At 43.1% G+C, this 10,203-nt stretch overlaps 1 non-coding gene across 1 annotated transcript; it reads left to right on the top strand.

Moving 5' to 3' along the window:
- Positions 1 to 8,021: 8,021 nt before the first annotated feature.
- TRNAI-AAU (transfer RNA isoleucine (anticodon AAU)) lies at positions 8,022 to 8,095 on the top strand. Its single transcript has one exon. It is a non-coding gene; the product is annotated as a tRNA-Ile (tRNA).
- The last annotated feature ends 2,108 nt before the right edge of the window (positions 8,096 to 10,203 follow it).

Here is a 10,203-nt window from a genome sequence, read left to right as displayed (position 1 = left end):
GAAGATTCTGAGTTGGAGAAAAGGGATTTTTCAACTGGTCTTACAATTGACAAAAGATCAGAACAGTCTAGACACCAAAGATTGTAACATCGACGAAGGTACAGAAAAGTCCCTAAAAACCTTTATCGCAAAGCAATGAGCTTTCAGAGTGGAAAGAGATTCAAGTGAAACCCATTCAGAAGAAAATGCAAAATAGCAGACAAACTACAGGTAGGTGCCAAAAGATCATGAGCAGAACATCACGTCTCAAAAGACTTCCAGTTCTTTGAGTAAGACTTCGAAGTAGAAGGCCTGCTGGAGTGCTGAATTAACTCCACTAAGGAAGAGGAAAGACCCTTTGCTAGCAGTCCAGACTTCTCAACCTCCAAAGCGATAGAGTGAGTTGGAGCAAGAAGGTCAGGGACGACGTTCTGACAGAGACACACTTGAGCAGTACTCAAGGAGGTAGAAGAGCCAGGGGTTCAGAAGAGGAAACCATGACATCTCTGGCCAATAAGGGCCCACAAGAATAAAGTTCCCTCCCCCCTGCTGAGACTTGAAGAGAACCATCTGGATCAATAAAAAGTGGGGGAATGTATAAAGGAGACTTCTCAGCCACTTTATCACCAATACGTCCACTACCTAGGCTCCTTGTTCCGGAAGCCTGGATCAGAATCGACAAAGATGAGCATTGTCCTTGTTTGAAAAGTGATCCAGAAAGGGTTTCACAAACTCTCGGCATATCTCTCAAAACAACGACCTGGATAACGTCAACTCCAGCAAATTTGGAAACCTCCAGCTGGCTGCCATCACATTGTCGGTGCCCTTGATGTGTACTGCCGACGTGTGCAACAGGTTGATCTCTGCCCAATAACCCAATTGTTCTGCTATTGCATTGAAGGATTTTGAATGCATGCTTCACTGTTGGTTAATGTAAAAGACAGCTACCTTATTCTCTGTCTTTACTAGCACATTTTTTTGAGACAGATGATGATGGGAAAACTTCAAAGCCCTGTAGATTACCATCAACTCCATCTATTTCCATGACCTCCGACTCTCTAGGAAAGACCACTTGAATTGACAGGATCAGTCCAACACAGTAGCTCTCCAGCCAGGTTTGCTGGCATCTGTTGCTAGGATTCAGGAGCATCCAGGTATATTAGTGTCCACTTAGACCAGTGGTCTTCAAACTCTTTAATGCCGCATCCACCCAATGGGAAAAAAAAACATTGGTGCCTCCCCTCTGAATTGTCCACAATTCTTCTATTAAATTGACACTGTTTAAATATGTCTAGACTGTTGTAATGTGTTGTTCAATTAACCCAATATATGTAACATAGTTCTTTTCCTAAGTTAGGTACACTATTATTATTATTCTAATAATCTTATTTCCTATTTACTAAATCTGTGTAATCTACAGTGTAATTATACTAGTGAATTGGTGCATTCCAACCATTCCTATAGAATGTTGACGAATGGTACATTCTGGAGTGCACCTTAGAATGTTGGATGAAGAGAGTTGGTGGAAGCTTGAGAGAGGGTGATAAGCAGTGAACTGTGAAGGTGTAATGCAAGGAGTTTACCAATAAACCTACGTTGATCATCTGGGCTACTGACTCTGATTACAACAGATGAACTTTTGGCGACGAGGATGGGATACTGCGCAGGGGCAGTGAAGACTCCTTGCCCCTGATTGATTCAGCACCACAGTGGATTACCTGCTTCCTGCTTGAGTTTTATGACATTGAGGTAATTGGCGCCTGTGTGTGTAAGCAGGCAAAGTAGCGGTTGTTTACGCTACTATTTCATATTTACTCTGCTGCGTATGACTGTATAGCGCTTCAGCACGTCATAAGGGAGTGTGCTGTGAGGAGGATACTGGCAATACGGTGAGTGTAGCCTCCTTATTCAACACGGTTGGATGTGCGACAAACACAGTGTCATAAGGTTAAAGTACCAAAAAGAACCGGTTGTAAGGATTAGCCAGTTCAATCGTGAAGATTTCGGTGACATAGCGCTAACAATGAAATTTCTAAGGCAACTCTAGTAATATAGCCCCGTTATTCTGGCGTTCGTGGATGGACGGAAAATGGTTTGGTTGCTGTAGCGTCCCAGCGCGCTCTGTGAGGCGCTAAGTACGGCGGCATAACACGGTCGGAAGGATCGCCTGGGAAGTCCGCATTGAGCGCGGCGCTGAGCACAGTGACTGTGTCTCAGCGGTGCGCTAGATTCCGGGACAACGACTGAGGAACCTGAGAGGAATTTCTGCGTCAGCGCAGTCCGTGAGGCGCTAAATAGAGCACAACGACACAACACGGACGTAAGGATCGCTTTGGGAAAGTTCGCATTGAGCGCGGCGCTGAGCGCAGTGAGTGCGTCTCAGCGGTGCGCTGGACTCCGGGACGCCGACTAAGAAACCTGAGTGGAACTTCTGTGTCAGGGGCGACACGGATAATGTAGTGAGCGGAGGCTTTTGCCAGCATTGTTGCAGCTAGTATTCTCACCTGTGGTTTCACACGGGGTGCGAATGGCTCACTGCTTCATGTGGAGACACTCTTGACTCGGAAGACTTCATCATATGCTCGAGGAAGGAGATTGAATCCTCGAACAGGAAGATAGCTTGGGCAGAAAAAGGACGATTTCAAAATAAAAGTTTGTTTGGTGCTAAGTTGTATCAGAATATGAGCGCAATGGTGTACTGTAAATATTATTTAGAAGTATAGCATTGGGTACAGATTGAATAGGCTGGTGATTATCCTGAAATTTACTGTTTTAATATGGGCATATTATTCTGTGATGCAGTATTAGGTTTGTGTTATTAATGCGAAGTCTGCACATCTTTATGCAAGAATTTTCTTTTATATATAGAGTGTATTTTTTGTAAGGAACTGAAAGCAATAACATAATATACTCTACTGTAGTCAAATACATAATGGCTGCAGCAGGGATGTCCCAGCCTCCTCCATTCTTAAACGAAATTGGTGAACCATTGCTACCCTGGAGGGAATGGTCTAAATTATTTGAATCTTATTTAATTGCTATTGGGGGAGAAAAGTTCACATCATTAAGGAAGCAACATATTCTACTACATAACTTAGGAATACAAGGAAGAAAAGTGAATGAGAACATTTCAGCTAATGAAGGAGAGGGAGAGGAGGATGGTGAGAACTCAGATGTGTTTCAACAAACATTGTACAAGTTGGAGAGTCATTTTGGGCACAAAGTTAATATTGTCCTAGAGCGGCATAGATTCTTCAGTAGAGTACAAGCCAAAGATGAAAAGGTTGGCACCTACATAGCTTCCCTGCGAGGGCTGGCTCAAACATGTGATTTTGGTGAGTTAGAAGACTCATTGATCCGTGATCAGTTAGTTAGATGCACAAACAACCTAAGGGTACAAGAGAAGCTCCTTACTTACAATCCTACTCTTAAAGAGGCTGTGGATATGGCAAGGGGCATTGAACATACAGTAGAATGCATGAGAGAGATTAAGAATACACCTGAAGTGGAAGGAGTGAAGGAAATAAAAGGCGGCAAGGCAAGGGATGAAGGGGTAATGGTTAAAGATGAAGTTTCAGAAGTATTAGCTACCACAGCAAGGAGAAATAGTGATGAAGACATAACAAAAGGCAGATGCTTCAGATGTGGGAATCCCAAACATCTAGCAAATAGTCCTGAGTGCCCTGCGCGTGGGTGCTTGTGTAGGAAGTGCGGGACTAAAGGACACTATGCGCGGGTCTGCAAAAACAATAGAAACTTCAAGAAAAAAACAAATAGAGTAGAAGAGGTCACTGATTCAGGCACGAAATTCATTCTGCAGGTTAAGAGTAATCAGGTAAAAGAACCTTTCAATAACACCTATCCTGTGTGTGACGTTAGTCTGGATGACATTGAGGTACAGGTCTACGCCGATTCTTGTTCACCGTATACATTCTTGAATTATCAAACGTTTGTTGACAAGTTCCAGGAGAAAGGTTATGAACTGCATGCGGCCAATATTAGACCAGGAGGGTACAACAATGATCCCATACCTCTTAAGGGAATGCTAGAACTAGATATCATGTTCAAGGGCAGACATACCACAGGTATGGTGTACATCACGGAGAGGGGATCCAACTTGCTGGGTTGGAGGCACCAGAGGGAACTGGGAATCAAACTGGATCCCAATGGCGAGGAACAGGTGTTACTAGTGGATTTGCATAATCTCTGTGAAAACATATGTGAGGAATATCCCAAGATGTTCGAGAATAGGTTGGGATTGTTGAAAAACTTCCAACACAAAATTAAACTTAAGGAGGGGGCTACACCAGTAGTACATAAAGTTAGAACGGTACCATATCTAATGAGGGAACCCCTGAAAGAAGAATTGGACAAATTAGTTGAATTGGGTGTTATAGAACCGATTGAAAGTTCATTATGGTTGGCACCCATAGTTGTCACCAAGAAATCCAACGGCAGAGGCATTCGTCTGTGTGTGGACTTGAGGGACTTAAACACAAATATATGGGTAGATAGATTCCCCCTACCTAAAATAAATGAAATGATAAGTATGTTGGGTTCCGCCAAACACTTTAGTGTAATTGACTTATCTTCTGCATATCACCAAGTGGAGTTGCACCCATCTTCATATTCTCTCACTTCTTTTATCACTCCATTTGGGGCGTTTAGATATCGCAGGATGCCATTTGGTCTCGCATCAGCGGCAGCGGTATTCCAAAGAATCATGCAGAAGGTTTTGCAGGGAATCAAACAAGTAATGTGCTTCCAGGACGACATACTAGTGTATGGAAGTACAGAAAGTGAACATAATTTAACACTAAAAGAAGTATTCCAAGCCCTAGATGAAGCTGGCATGACCATCCGGAAAGAGAAGTGCCAATTGGGTGTCGATTCAGTAGAATACCTGGGGCACAAAATAAGCAAGGAGGGCGTGGAACCCAAATGTGATCTAGTAGTGGCGGTGAAAGAAGCTCCAGCCCCAACCACTAAAGAAGAGTTGAGATCGTTTCTGGGTTTAGCTGAATTTATGTCAAAATTTGTGTATAATTTTGCTACAGTTACAGCTCCCATGAGGGCATTATTAAAAAAATATATACCATTCGATTGGAACAAAGACTGTCAAATTGCATTTGATGAAGTTAAAGAAGCCATTATCCATTGCCCTATGTTAGGAAATTTTGATACCACCAGGAAAACTTGGCTTACTACAGACGCGAGTGGAAAAGGTTTAGGGTCCACTCTATCTCAGTGGGTAAATGGACAGGAGAGAATAGTGGCATTCGCATCCAGGTCACTAAAGGAGGCAGAACTAAACTATTCCACAATAGAGAGGGAGGCTTTAGCCTGTTTTTGGGCAATCAATCATTTTAAATTTTTCCTGTGGGGGTTACCATTTGTAGTTAGAACGGACCACAAACCCCTTATTTCATTATTTACTGTTAAGGGTAAGGACCAAGCTACCCCCCGGATCGCAAAATGGATTATGGGGTTGGAAGGCTTTAACTTTGACATGCAATATGTTCCAGGTAAAAGAAATATTGTAGCCGACTGTCTCTCAAGATTACCTAGGAAGGGAGGAGAGGAGGAGACCATTGAGAGTTTTGATCCTGTGCTCCATGTAGAATTGTCGGGTATCACTAAAGAAGAATGGGTCATAGCTACTTCAGGGGACCCGACCTTGCAAACCTTGAAAACCATGATTGTGAAGGGTTGGCCTGATAAATGCCAACAGGTCAAAGAAGACGTAAGGGGATATTGGGAGGTACGCTCAGAACTTCATCTAACTAAGGAACTTGTAATGAGAGGAGAGACAATAGTTCCCCCTGAGGCACTCTGGAGGAAACTTATAGATTTAGCACATGAGGGACACTTGGGAAGAACTTTGACCAAGAGTAGACTACGAGCCTCCTACTGGTTCCCCACTATGGATAGGTTAGTAGAGGATATCGTACGTGATTGCACCCATTGTTCACTAAGTGACAAGACCAGAAGTACACGTAAGGCGCCCCTATCCCCAGTTGAGGTCCCCACTAAACCTTGGGACAAGCTAGGGTTGGACATAGTAGGACCCCTAACGTGCCCTGGATCAAGAGCTAGGTTTATCTTAGTATTAGTTGATTATCACACACACTGGGTCATGACCAAAGCTGTGCATAATGTAACCACACTGGATGTAATACAATTCCTTAGGGAGTCCTTTTCCCGTGAAGGGATTCCTAGCACATTAGTAACGGATAATGGGGTGCAGTTTACTTCAAGCACCATGTTGGAATTTTTGACAGTCAGTGGAATAAAACATCACCGAACAGCATTATATAACCCAAGGGCAAATGGTCTCGTTGAAAGGGTAAACAGAATGGTCAAAGAATGTTTGCAGTTAGCCAGCGTATCTCGTGAGTCAGGAGAGGGTGCAAATGAACGTAGCTATGGTCTTACCATACCACACCCAATTTGGTCACAGGAGTATCCCCTTTCACGTCTCTCAAGGGTAGGCAACCAGGAACTAAGTTAAACCCGAATTGGTTGAAAGGAGGGGAGCCTGTCATAGTCCATCGCAAGGAAGTAATGACAAAAGTGGAAGAGAATCAGAGGAAGTACCAGGAATGGTACAATAACAAATTTGGTACTAAGAGCAAACAATGGGTGGTAGGACAATGGGTCAGGATAAAGCTTCCGGGTTCCACTCGAAGAGAAGGTAGTCGGTTCTCCAGACCTTTGAGAATATCTAAGGTACATAAGAATGTTGTAACTGTGGAGGATGGCCGTGTGTGGAGTATGGACCGCTTGTCTGCCATCCAGATCGATCCAAGGAAGTCTGGAGAAGGGTTTGGTGAGGAGCAGCAGTGATCTTGGAAGTGTTCAAGTTCACTTTTCCCCTGTAGAAATTTTATTGATATTTCATAAGGAATGATATTCTACTTTTAACAATTGTATCTTAGCCACAACTCTAATCCTTCTTGGTGGGGAAGGGGAAGTGTTGTAATGTGTTGTTCAATTAACCCAATATATGTAACATAGTTCTTTTCCTAAGTTAGGTACACTATTATTATTATTCTAATAATCTTATTTCCTATTTACTAAATCTGTGTAATCTACAGTGTAATTATACTAGTGAATTGGTGCATTCCAACCATTCCTATAGAATGTTGACGAATGGTACAATCTGGAGTGCACCTTAGAATGTTGGATGAAGAGAGTTGGTGGAAGCTTGAGAGAGGGTGATAAGCAGTGAACTGTGAAGGTGTAATGCAAGGAGTTTACCAATAAACCTACGTTAATCATCTGGGCTACTGACTCTGATTACAACATAGACCTATTTAAACATTGCAGTTAAGTTCTGTTACTGTTTTAAAAATGCAATCAAATACATGACCCCAAATATACTATTCTGGTCAGGCCTGCCCTACTAACCAATTGCAGCGTCATGCTCTGCTGAGTAAACTGATCTCACGACAGTGAGGAATGCACAGGCCGGGTGGTGCCCGGCGCGCAAAAGCGCGCCTTCTTGTGTTGTACGTCTCCTCGCGCAAATGCAAACTCAGATTTCCTGCACTGTGGTCGGCAGGAGAGACATGGGAAGGCGCAGTAGGGAAGGCTTGAGCAACGAACCGTTGGCTGTTTTGTTGTTACTTTGTTGACATGAGCTCAAGTAATTTGAAGCAGAAGGAACGGCCAGACCTAAAAAAAACTCTCTTACTTCCAACGCCGAATAACCACTATAATTATAATATCTCAAAAGCAGCTGGCCTTGTAAACTTAATGAGCAAGCAAGCCGATGCATTTTGGGTTTTGTTGTAAAAGAATAAAAATACTATCCCTCCTTTCCTTTTTTTCCGGCAACAAGCGATGTTACAAAGATATCACAGCACACAGTGAGATTGAGTGAAAGACGAGGCACTGAGGCTGGCGTGCAGCACTCCATAGCTCTTGTTATTGTAATCCAGACAGGGTCGGAAGGAGAAAAGTATGAAGGAATTGCGATAGTGAGACCAACTCTTCTATCTATCTGCATTACATGGAAAAAGGATATCTTAAGTACACATGGCTGGTTAGCTCAGTTGGTTAGAGCGTGGTGCTAATAACGCCAAGGTCGTGGGTTCGATCCCCGTACGGGCCAGGTTGCATTTTTTCTCTCAACTAAACTCTTTTTTTATCATTTAATCAAGCTCTTATAAATCCATACACTCTGTTGCTCCAGTATACGTTCACTTTCCATTAGTCCTTCTTTTGCCACTGCTGACCAAAGCTCAAGCCGGCAGCGCCAGTAGAACAACACAAGTGCAAGGGATTGTTTCTCCAAGATGGAGACACTGCCTCAGACTATGTCTCGTGAGAGGTGGAGGGAGACCAAGAGCTGATTATTAGATGCGTGGGGATAAGAGGAACATAACTCAGGTGAACAGATTCTGGATAGTGATGCTATAGCTAGGATCAGCAACATTACAGGGGAAAGGATAGGAAAATAATTAGGTGACAGAAGTATAGAAGTGGCTACAAGGGGGTGTGTCTCTTAAGAGGGCCGAAAGATACACTGAAGGCGAAGGTGAAGTGAAAGAAGAAAGAAAGATCAAAGGAAGTCGACAGTGATTGAGAGAAAACTCACAAAGGCAAATTGAGCAAAAGACAAGGCCTGGGGAGTTAGACTACTTCAATGCAAATTTACGCCGCAGATGAGCATGACAACTGACCCTTGTATAGTGGTGCTGAAACAATTTTCAGTGTGGGGGTGCTGCCATCAAAGGGCTTCTGAAAATCCAGGAATCATACAAAGAATTAGTCCTGCGGAATGAGCCACGCACATTCAGAAAGAGTGGTGATGCGTTGGTTACTTATTGGTAATCTTCATTAGCCTTAGTCCATTGCGTCCTTGTGACAGTCATTACAAAGTAAGGTGATGTCACCTTCCAACAGGAAGAAAGAACAGGAGGATCCTTAAATGCTAGCCCCATGCACCCAACCTGGGTGCCAAGCCCTTGCCAAAGGACTGATGGGAAGGTGGGCAGGATGTAATGTTTGGTTCAAAGACAAGATGGACTAAGGATAATACAGAGTTCAAAACATTGGTACTCAAATGCAAAACCGAAAAATTATTAAGCCATAATGCTTGACAAATGTATGCTCTGAGGACCAAGTAGCCACCCTAGGAATTTCCTAGATTGTTACTCACTGGAATTCAACCCAGGAGGTGGCCATTCCTCTCGTAGACCATCCCTGAACTGGAAGATATTCTAAAAAGCCTTGCAAAGCCAGAAAAATTGACAACTTAATCCACCTACTCAGAGTCATAAAAGTCACCTTCTTGTCTTTTCCAGGCTGTCCAAAAGTCACAAACAAGGAGTCGGTTTTCCTGAACTGCAGAGGCCTGGTGACATAAATGAAAAGAGCTCTTTAAACATCAAGTGTATTCAGAAAATATTCCTCCGGAGAGGAAGGAGAGGGAATGAAAGAAGGAAGAATTATTTCCTAAGATCTATCAAAAATAGACTTAACCTTTGCAGCAAAGGTAAGGCTAGGCCTTAAAGTTACCCCATCTTCCAAAGTATCAAATGAAGAGAGGACAGCATTTTAAGGCTCCCAGCTCCCCAATTGTTCTCAGCAAGGTGATAGGAAATAGGAAAATAACTTTATAGGAAACAATCTTTATGTCTACAGTATCCAGATCCTCAAAGAGATAAAATTGCAAAGCCTATAAAAGAGTAGGAAGATTCTGAGTTGGAGAAAAGGGATGTTTCAACTGTTCTTACAATTGACAAAAGATCAGAACAGTCTAGACACCAAAGATTGTAACATCTTCGAAGGTACAGAAAAGTCCCTAAAAACCTTTATCGCAAAGCAATGAGCTTTCAGTGTGGAAAGAGATTCAAGTGAAACCCATTCAGAAGAAAATGCAAAATAGCAGACAAACTACAGGTAGGTGCCAAAAGATCATGAGCAGAACATCACGTCTCAAAAGACTTCCAGTTCTTTGAGTAAGACTTCGAAGTAGAAGGCCTGCTGGAGTGCTGAATTAACTCCACTAAGGAAGAGGAAAGACCCTTTGCTAGCAGTCCAGACTTCTCAACCTCCAAAGCGATAGAGTGAGTTGGAGCAAGAAGGTCAGGGATGACGTTCTGAGAGAGACACACTTGAGCAGTACCCAAGGAGGTAGAAGAGCCAGGGGTTCAGAAGAGGAAACCATGACATCTCTAGCCAATAAGGGCCCACAAGAATAAAGTTCCCTTGCCC

This window comes from Pleurodeles waltl, chromosome 12, assembly GCF_031143425.1.
Source record: "Pleurodeles waltl isolate 20211129_DDA chromosome 12, aPleWal1.hap1.20221129, whole genome shotgun sequence".
NCBI classification, from domain to species: domain Eukaryota; kingdom Metazoa; phylum Chordata; class Amphibia; order Caudata; family Salamandridae; genus Pleurodeles; species Pleurodeles waltl.
This window is presented reverse-complemented; position numbering and strand designations above follow the sequence as displayed.